Raw genomic sequence first — 10,810 nt, 5'->3', positions numbered from 1 at the left:
AAAAGTAAGGCAGATCATTGATGACTTTCGTGTCGGTGTGAAAGGACAGACTCAGACTTGGTAGGGAATAGTTAACACGATTAGTATAGATCATGGGCTTAACTGTATGGTCGTAGGGATACTAATAGATTCATATTATGATGCAAAATGGAGCCTAAGGTTAATGACCTAGGAAGTGGCTCCGAGGAAACTGCGAGTGATGAGTCTCCTTCTGTGCCTCAAGGTTTGATGAGGCGGGTGTTACGGGAGATCGGGCGGAGTGTGAGGAGATGCGAGCGCTCTCCAGTTGCTGCGGGGTGCACCATTAAGAGGTTCACACACAGGCATCCTTCGACATTCTCTGGAGGACCTGACCCGACGGTAGCAGAGGGATGGGTGGAGAAGACTAAGAGGATTTTGGAGGTCCTGCATTGCACGGATAGGCAGCGAATTCTCTATGCTACTTTTTAGCCTATCTGGAGAGGCGGGTCGATGGTGGATTGCGGTGAGTCTGCTGGAGAAGCAGAGAGCCATTTCAGAAGAGATGACGTGGAGTTGTTTCAAGGAGGTGTTCTTTGATAGATACTTCCTGGCTTCTATACGTGATGCGAAGGCAAATGAGTTTTCTGCTCTGAATTAGGGGAGTTTGACGGTGTAGGGTTATATGGCTCGGTACATAGAGCTGTCCCACTTTGCATCATGTTTGATCTCGAGCAAGTATGAGAAGATTCGGAGGTTCGAGAAGGGCTTAAGGAAGGATATCCACAGACTGGTGGGTATGCTTTAGATTCGTGGCTTCTTGGTGTTGATGGATAAAGCCATGATGATTGAGACTGGTATCCGAGAGGACGAGGTGGATCAAGAATCGAGGAAGAGGACATTACCTTCTGGTTCTCAGATAAGATCTCGCCAGGGATCATGGAAGAAGAGGAGCAAGGGCTCGGGTTATCGTTTGAATACCGAGCACCAGGATTCTCAGGGGAGCCAGACTAGTGGTCATTGTACCAGGTGCCTTAAACGGCACGAGGGTGAGTGTCAGTCTTTTGAAGGTAACTTTTATAATTGTGGTTGACCTGGCCACATAGCTCGTGATTGTCATGCACTGAAGCGAGATATGCCTGCATTTAGTGGGAACCGAGGGAGCAATTAGATACCTCAGGGAACCGTTCAGACAAACATAGCTCTGACTAGAGTATATTCTTTTACTCCAGCAGACGCTCAGCATGCAGGGAACGTGGTGACAGGTACCTTATTATTGCTTTTGAATAAGACTTCTGTTTTATTTGATTTGGGTGCAACCCATTATTTTGTATATGTGAGTTTTGTTGGATGGTGTGGGGCTGAAACCCAAGATATGAATGAGGTGTTATCTGTTACTACACCATATGGGAGTGTACCTTTCTGTAAGAAGATGTTGGTAGACTGCCCAGTGGAAATTTAAGGAAAGCTGCTACTGGTAAATCTTGTTGTATATGATATGTCGGGGTTCGATGTCATTCTGGAGATGAATTGGTTGTTCTCTAGTTATGCTATGATCGACTGTCGTAGGAAGGTGGTAGTTTTCAGACCTCCGGGGGAGCAGGAATACGAATTCGTGGGATCGTGTGTGCATCCAGCGCCACAGATTCTGTCGGTACTACAGGCGAGGACTCTACTCTTGAACCAATGTCAGGGGTATCTTGCTTGTATGAAGGAACCTCCGCGGGATGAGTTGAGGCTCGAGGACATTCGGGTAGTCAGCAAGTTCCCGGATGTGTTTCCAGATGATTTACTCGGTTTACCTCCAGATCGGGAGGTGGAGTTTGTGATAAAGTTGCTGTCTGGTAAGGCACCGATCTCTAAAACTCCGAACTAGATGGCTCCAGCAGAACTTCAGAAGTTGAATGAGCAGTTGCAGGAATTACTAGACAGGGGTTTCATTAGACCTAGTGTTTCATCCTGGGGAGCTCCAGTATTGTTTGTGAAAAAGAAAGACGAGTTGATGCGGATGTGCATTGATTATCGTGATATTAACAAGGTCACTATGAAAAATTGATATCCTTTACCCTATATAGATGATCTCTTTGACCAATTGCAGGGAACGCAGGTCTTTTCGAAGATCGACTTGCGGTTAGGATATCATCAAGTGAGGGTTAGAGCGGAGGATGTAGCAAAGACAGCTTTTCGAACCAGATATGGCCACTACGAGTTTTTGGTCATGCCTTTTGGGTTGACGAATGCTCCGAAGGTGTTCATGGATCTGATGAACAGGGTTTTCCATAAGTACCTAGATCGATTCATGGTGGTGTTCATTGATGACATTCTGGTATACTTGAGGAGTTCGAAAGAGCATGAGGATCATTTGAGGTTAGTATTATAGATTCTACAAGAGAATAGGTTGTATGCTAAGCTGAAGAAGTGTGAATTCTGGTTGAGTCAGATTGCTTTCATAGGCTATGTGGTGACTGGTGATGGTGTATCAGTTGATTCTAGCAAGATTGAAGTTGTGGTCGACTAGGTGAGGCCGAAGAATGTGCAGGAGGTTCGGAGTTTTCTAGGACTGGCGGGTTACTATCATCGATTCGTAGAGGGTTTCTCTAAACTGTTTGGACCTCTGACACGATTGACCAGGAAGGGGGTGCAGTTTTAGTGGACCAGTGATTGTGAGCAGTGTTTTCAAAAGTTGAAGCACCAGTTGGTTACTGCCCTGGTTCTAACCATTCCTTCGGGAGATGGTGGATTTGTGATTTATAGTGACGCATCTATGAAAGGTCTAGGATGTGTGCTTAGGCAGCAAGGTAAGGTAGTGGCGTATGCTTCTCGGCAATTGAAAAAGTATGAGAAGAATTACCCTACGCATGATCTGGAATTGGGTGCTGTGGTATATGCACGAAAGATCTGGCGACACTATCTGTACGGGGTGCAGTGTGAGATTTTCACTGACCATAAGGGTCTCAGGTACTTCTTCACGTAGAAGGAGTTGAATATGAGGCAGAGACGATGGCTTGAGTTGATTAAGGACTACGATTACACGATCAGTTATCACCCAGGGAAGGCTAATGTGGTAGCTGATGCGTTGAGTCGGAAGTTAGGGCCTGCGGTTGTAACTCAGTGTCACATTAGAATGGATTTGGAGAGCTCAAGTATAGAGTTGGTAGTTGGTGATCATCAGGCTTATCTTACAAGTTTGGTGGTCCAACCGACCTTATTTGAGCGTATAAAGGCCGCATAGGCTAATGATTCAGAGTTGGCAAAGGTGATGGAAAAGATACAATTGGGACCGGCTACAGAGTTTAACATCTCTGAAGGGGGCGTATTGAGGTTTGGGACTAGACTGTGTGTTCCAACGATGATGAGATCAGAAGGAAGATTCTAGAGGAGGCGCATCGTTCTTTGTATACGGTACATCCTGGTAGTACAAAGATGTATCAGGACTTGCACGAGACCTTTAGGTGGTCTGGTATGAAGAGGCAGATTGCTCAGTTCTTGGAGTAGTGTCTGACATGTCAGCAGGTGAAAGCTAAACATTAGAGGCCAGCAAGGCTGTTGCATCCTTTTCCTATTCCGATGTGGAAATGGGAGCATATTTCCATGGATTTTGTGACCGGATTGCTGCTAGTACTTCACAGGAAGAATGCTATTTGGGTGATTGTGGATAGATTGACAAAATTTGCTCATTTCATACCGATGATGGTTAGCTATCCTTTGAGTAGGCTAGCTGATATGTACGTGCATAAGATCATGAGAATGCATGGAATACCAATGTCCATTGTGTCAGATTGAGATTTGAGGTTTACTTCTCGATTCTAGACGAGTTTGTAGGAAGCATTGGGGACGAAACTTACTTTCAGTACAGTGTTCCACCTCTAGACTGATGGGCAGTCAGAGAGGACGATACAGATATTGGAAGATATGTTGCGAGCGTGTGTGTTAGACTTTGGTGGTAGCTGGATGCAGTTTATGCCACTTGTGGAGTTCACTTATAATAACAGCTTCTAGTCTAGTATCGGGATGGCACCGTTCAAGGCTTTGTATGGTCGGAGGTGTTGATCTCCTTTGTGTTGGGATGAGGTTGGTGAACGTCAGGTGTTAAGACCTGAACTTGTGCAGTAGGCATCTGAGAAGGTGGGTTTGATCTGGAAGAGGATTATATACGTTTAGAGTTGGTAGTAGAGTTACGCAGATGTTCGCCGCTGTGAATTAGAGTTCGAAATGGGAGGTAAGGTATTTTTGCGTACTTCTCCGATAAAAGGGGTAATGAGATTTAGGAGGAAGGGCAAGCTAAGCCCAAGGTATATCAAACCATTCGAGGTACTTGAGCGAGTGGGTCCATAGCCTACAGGATTGTATTACCTCCAGCACTTTCAAGGGTCCACGATGTGTTTCACGTATCCATGTTGAGAAGATATGCATTGGATTCTTCACATGTTATCAGCTATGATGAGTTGGAAATTGGGGATACTTTACCATATGAGGAGATACCTATTCAGGTTCTGGACCGTAAAGTTTAGAAGCTTCGTACCAAAGAGATACCGTTAGTGAAGGTATTGTGGCGAAACCACGAGGTTAAGGAAGCTTCTTGGGAATTAGAAACGGAAATATGCTGGAAGTATCCACAGATGTTTTGAGCATTTGTACATGATCCTACTATGGGTTGGGATAGGTGGTTAGTCATCGGGAGTGTGTGTATTGTGAACTCCTGATACAGTTGCATTTGTAACCATGGTATTCTTCCGCCATAAGTGTATGTGTATGATGGGGCTGCGCTGTAGTAATTGCCAGTTTCTTGTTGGTATTTTGTGTATGAGTTTGTGAATGAGAGATGGCAAATTTCGAGGAGGAAATTTTTGTAAGGAGGGAAGATTGTAAGAACCCAAACCGTGATAAATGAGTTTAAATAAATAAGAGAGGGGTAAAATTGGTATTTTAACAGGCTTCATCGACGAAGCCAGAGTTCATTGACGAGGGCCTTGCATCTCTCGTCATCGAAGTTCAAAGGCTCATCAATGAGGAGAAGCCGAGGAGCTTTGGGAACCGGTGATATCAGGGTTCATCGATGAATCCTCCATCTTGTCGACGAGAGGACTATAGAGCCTCGTTGATGAGGACACCATCTCATCGACAAGTTTGCCCTGGTCAAAGGGGCTATAAATAGGAATTTCTTTACTTCTCAACTAAGAAAACTTCAAATATCTCTCTCTCTCTCTCTAGAACTCTCCCTACTCTCTATATTTCTAGATTTTTTCACCGTTCGTCATTGGAATCGTGAATCTGAAGTTACCACGAGGATCGTGGAAGGATTCTCTACAAGTTCTACGGATCGGAATCCCGTTTTGGAAATTTTCGATTTTTTTGTGAAAAATCGAGGTAGGGCTCGATTTTCAATTCTGATCTGGTAGTTTTGTAGGAAACTGTCTTGTGAGTATATTCTATACTGTTGATTGTAGGTTTTAGAACTCGGTTCACTGTTTAGGGGTCTTGGAGTTCAGGATTTGCTATTCGGGGAAAAGGCAAGGGGAACTGTGTTTATATTGATTATTTTTTAAATCAGATTCGGTGAAACTGTGGTTCACGGTTATGTGTGTGTGTTGGCTACTCATTTAGGGGGATCTAACGAGGAAAACTATGGATTTTTCATTATTACAGTTTTAGGAAAAAGTGGGCGATGGGCTACATCCCTATTTTTGTTGAAAACCGAGCGTATATGGTGATTAATACTGGATTATTGGGATGGCCATGCCTTGACTTGTTTAAATTGTATTTGTTTGGAAAACCATGATTTAGATTACCAAATGGGTGTGGTTTGTTTGGTTATATGAGCATGCATATGTGTGTGACTGTTGAAATGCTAGTAGGAATGGGGTTCCGAATTGTTCCAGGTACTGAGAGTGTCCGGCTCTATATCCGAGGGCGTGTGTTTATTGCCTGCCATGTAGGAAAGAGTTTCCAGCTCTATATCCGAGGGCATGAGCGTATACCGGCAGATCAAGCCAAAGGGTGTGGATCCACCAGTTAGCGCCGGTATGATGCCATAGGAGTCGGGGACTAGCTATGTGCCGGTGGCGCCGTGTTCGCGGGTTGGCTATAGGCCAACGCCGTATGTTGCGGGCTGGCTTTAGGCCGAAGGATGTGATGACACCAGGATTGCTGATCATGTATATGTGAGTGTGTGTGTGTGTGTGTGTATGCACTGTGTAAATTAGTACTAGACTGCATCTAACTGCGTGTATGTTGCATCATGATAAGACTCAAATGCCACACACTGATATAACTTGTGTTCTTCCTTACTGAGAGGTGTCTCACCCCTGCTGTACGTACATTTTTACAAGTCCTTTGAGTAATCGAAACTAGTGTCCTAGTATTAGGAGCGTAGTGGCTAGTGTACTGCGATTAGCACTTGGGTAAGTGCTAGGACTGTATTTTGGTGGGTTGCCATTTTGAGATGTATTTGGGCACCTGTTTGTACGTTTTTATAGAGCCTGTCTTTGCTTTTTTATAGACTCTGCTATGGTACTGTATATATATAGAAAGACCTTTTCCGCTGCGGATATTCTGTTGTGTTTGGATGTGTTTAGGGTGCCTGGGAACCCCACGGGGTCGGACCCTCATCCTTTGTACTGTATCTTTGGATGTTTTATCGGATACATGGACAAGTTAGATTACATTTTCACCCCCGGGTCCCATTTTCGGGTTCAAGGCGTGACATTGTCTGTTGTTCAGTCCTTTGAAGTTCTGCTGTGAACAATGTTTAGTTTGTTGATAGCTTCGACCCCATTTTAGTATTTTGGTCATAACTTTTTTTTTTTTTTATATATAACTACAAATTAGGTGTTCTTAGTGTCAAAAGAAAGGTAAGACAAAATCCTACAACTTTCATGTTGAACACGTTTTAAAATAAGGAGTGTTTGATAGAGTAAAATACACCTCAATGTGGATGTAGAAAAAATGGCAGCATTTGGAAAAACCTCTTTTTGGTACTTTTCATTCCAAAAATAATTTTAACCTTTTTGAAATATCTTTTCACCTTATAAAAATATTTTCCAAGTATTTTAAAAGGTATATAGGTTGAAGAAATTAACCTAAGAGCTTCAAAATATTTCAAACGATATTTAAACATTAAAGTATTTACATAAAGACTACTAAGACATTGATGTTCTAACCCCTCAAGTCTTCATGCTTGTTTTGGCTCTTTCTTTTTCTTCAAGCTTTAACATCAAGTTCATCCTCTCATAGTCGTCAAGCTTTAATATATCATCTATGCCTTTAAGTATTCTTTAAGCTTTATATGATCGTATTCCTTTGGAATATAAGTTTCAATTGATCCTTGTGAGTACTTGACCTTGCTTTATCATATGTGAGATCTAAAATATCATCACTTAACCAAATATGTTAAGTTCCACTTGTTTGTTATCATCAAAACAAGATTTCAAATTTTTTAAGGCCAACAAGATTAAGTCTAGATAAAACATCTTATGAACTATGGAAAGGTAGAAGACCCAACATAGCCTACTTCCATGTATTTGGATGTAAATGCTTTGTTCTCAATAATAAAGTTGATCTAGGCTTGTGGTATCGAAAGGGAATTGATTTTGAAATGATTAGCTATTCAAATGCGGATTATGCTCGGTGCAAAATAGATAGAAAGAGCTGGTGTAAAATATTATACGGATTAGGCTCCTAGTTTTCAAAGAAACAAAATTTTGTGGCATTATCCATAGCTGAAGCAGAATACATAGTAGCTGGGAGTTGTTGCACCCAAACATTATATATGAAACAACAATTAAGAGATTTCAAAATTCAATATCAAATAATTCCAATAAAGTGCGACAAAACAAGTGCCATAAATATTTCAAAAAAGCCGGTATCTCATTCAAGAACAAAACATATTGACATAAGATATCACTTCTTAAGAGATCATGTACAAAACGAGGAAATCATTCTAGAATTTATCAATACAAATGATCAATTAGCGGACATATTCACAAAACCACTCTCTGAGGATCGATTTATATTCATTATATGAGAATTAGGAATGATGCATGTTTGAGATGTTGTGTGAAGAAGTTTTTATTTTTTATATTTTTTAAATGTGCTTGGTAGGCGGCTTCCACCTGGGTGACAGGCGACTGCCATGTTACAAACTTGGTGCCTTCTTGGTTGACAAGCGCCTACCTCCTCATGGCAGGCGACTTCCTCGCGGTGGGTAAGGGTTTAAAACCCTATTATGTTTCGTTTTAAACAGCCCACAAGCACCTACCACTTCTCCTCTCACTCTAAATCCTCTCATTCCTACACTTATTCAAGCCTATTTCTCCTCCAAATCCATCCGAAATCAGGATCCAAACCCAAAACCTACATCATTCTCACCAAATTCCTAGGGTTTCTTATATTCAAACCTCAAAGCAAACACGCCATGAACAAAATCGGTTGCTAACAAGGGTGCTTCCTCCTCCACACGCATCAATAACGATGAAGTAGAAAAATGGTTAGTAACTCCTTAAGCCAAAAATCTCTATAGAAATCAAGTTGCTTCATCGAAACCAATTCTAGGCAAAGTACTCGATGTTGCATTTTTCAATTATGATTTTCCTGAAATCTTAGAAATTTTTAAAGAAATTGGATGGGAAAGATTTATCACATATCAAGCCAAAGGGTATTATCCAAACTTGGTAAGGATCTTTCATGCTAACATGGAGAAACAAGACGATGGGTTAAAAACGAATCTCTTAGGGTAGAGTATCCACTTCACTCCCATATCTTTAGGAAAAATCCTTCGTGTTAAATCGGGAGATTTAGAAGTTCAAATTGTTGAAAAAAAATGGATAATGGCCCAAGGATTCACCCTAGAGGTTTTCTTACCTCTTGTAATGACTGATACACCCACTTATTTTGGAAATCCACCCATCTATAAACAGCTAAATCTCTGAGCTATAATTTTGCATAAACTCATTAGTTAATAATATCCTACCATGATTTGGTTCACATGATCATGTTTTCTTTCCAGATTGTTTCATCATATGGTGTATTTTAAAAAGGAAAAAGCTGGATCTTCCTAGTCTTCTCATCAAATGGATAAATATGAAAGTTGTCGCTTCTTGTATTATTCTACCATATGCTAGGATATTGAATATGGTGTTTGCAAATTTTAACATCCTCACACCATCTTTCAACTTTATTCGAAAAACCCATTACAACATATTTTCGGACACAATTCTTAAGCACATAGATTATAAGAAAACCACTTAAGGATGGTTTCACAAGGGTCATCGACACCCCACATCTGCACCTCCACCTCAGCCTTCTATGCCAGCTACTTCAGCATAGCCAAACCCAGATACTCCCTCTTGGTTTTTACCATTTTACACTCACTATATGAACTTTAGTGATGGGATGCAATATGGTCTTGGTACGCTTTAGGAGAAGGTATCCACTGTGGAAACTCACTGCTCCATTCTTACTTAGCAGGTTGATAAAATTGAAAAGCATTTAGCTAGTTCTTCTAAAGGTACAACATCGATGGACATCAGCTCAGTTCCATCTAGTAATGATGAATCTACTGAAAATTCTGAGGAACAAGAATACGAAGATGATGGGATTGGATCTAAGGAAGATTCTAAATGATGTGTTTAATCATTGTGGTGTTTTGCTACTTTATCTTATGTATTAGTCCTTAATCTTTCTATGTATTTCAATGGACAACATTTTTTGTTTGTATCATATTCTAGAAGAACTTAAGTACTTTTTAATTCAAAACTTAACTATGCTTTATGATGGATCACCCTCTTTCCCTTTTTGATTGATGTTCAAAGGGGGAGAGTGTTTGAGGAAGAGAAAAAAGAAAAATGTACTTGATGATACTTGATGCATATGTTTGATGCTTGATACTTGAGAAATATAAATGTACTTTATGATTAAAAACATTTTTCATTCATGCTTATTGATAGGGGGAGCCATGACTATTGTAAAAGGGGAGTACTTTAGGGAATATTTTCTCATTTTTGCTCTAGATTTGTCATCATGAAAAAGGGGGAGGTTGTTGGCCTAATAAGGCTTACAATTCTTATTTTAATGATAACAAATCAAGATAAGTTTGATATGGTTTTCAAGTTAAACTGTTTCAGGAAGTAGGCAAAGCTCAAGCATTTCAAAGCCAAATTCAAAGATTAATAAAGCTCATGATGGACATACTGTATAAAAGCTTGAAGAATGAAAGTTGATTGAAAGCTCAAAGATGATATATGATCATGGAAAAGCAGGGACTTACATGAAGATCAAAAGATTAGAGTTTTAAGGATGTCTCTATGTAACTACTTCATGTAAACCTCAATATAAATTGAATTGAAGCTCTTACAAATAAAAAGAAACTAAGAAACACATTTTTGAAAGACCTTAAAATATGTTTTTAAATCAAAATGATAAAGGTCTCAAAGGAAGAAAGTTTTTCAAAGTAAAAAAGGGAGTTTCTGAGAGCTAGGCGACTGCCCAATATAGGCAGTAGACTGCCAAAAATTAAAGAAATTAAACTTGGGAGGAAGAAGGGTCCCAAGCGACTGCCTAAACCCTATCAAGCGCCTGGGTGGTCAAGCCAGGCAACTGCCAGCCTTTTCGATATATAGTTTTGACTATGGCAGGCGATTGCCAGGTTGTGGCAAGCGACTGCCACTCAAATAGACTTTTAAAAACTCAACGAGAAGATTTTTTAAATGGATTTCTTAGGCTCTACTCGTTTTGAAAACTTGATGTTTACTCCAAGAAAACTTAGGAGGTAAGGAATTATCTTTTAAAAATTTATAAATAGCCCCAAATATAATGATTTTAAATACCAAGAAACTTTCCAGCAATCAAAGTACTC

Source organism: Malania oleifera, chromosome 2, assembly GCF_029873635.1.
Source record: "Malania oleifera isolate guangnan ecotype guangnan chromosome 2, ASM2987363v1, whole genome shotgun sequence".
NCBI lineage: Eukaryota > Viridiplantae > Streptophyta > Magnoliopsida > Santalales > Ximeniaceae > Malania > Malania oleifera.
This window is presented reverse-complemented; position numbering follows the sequence as displayed.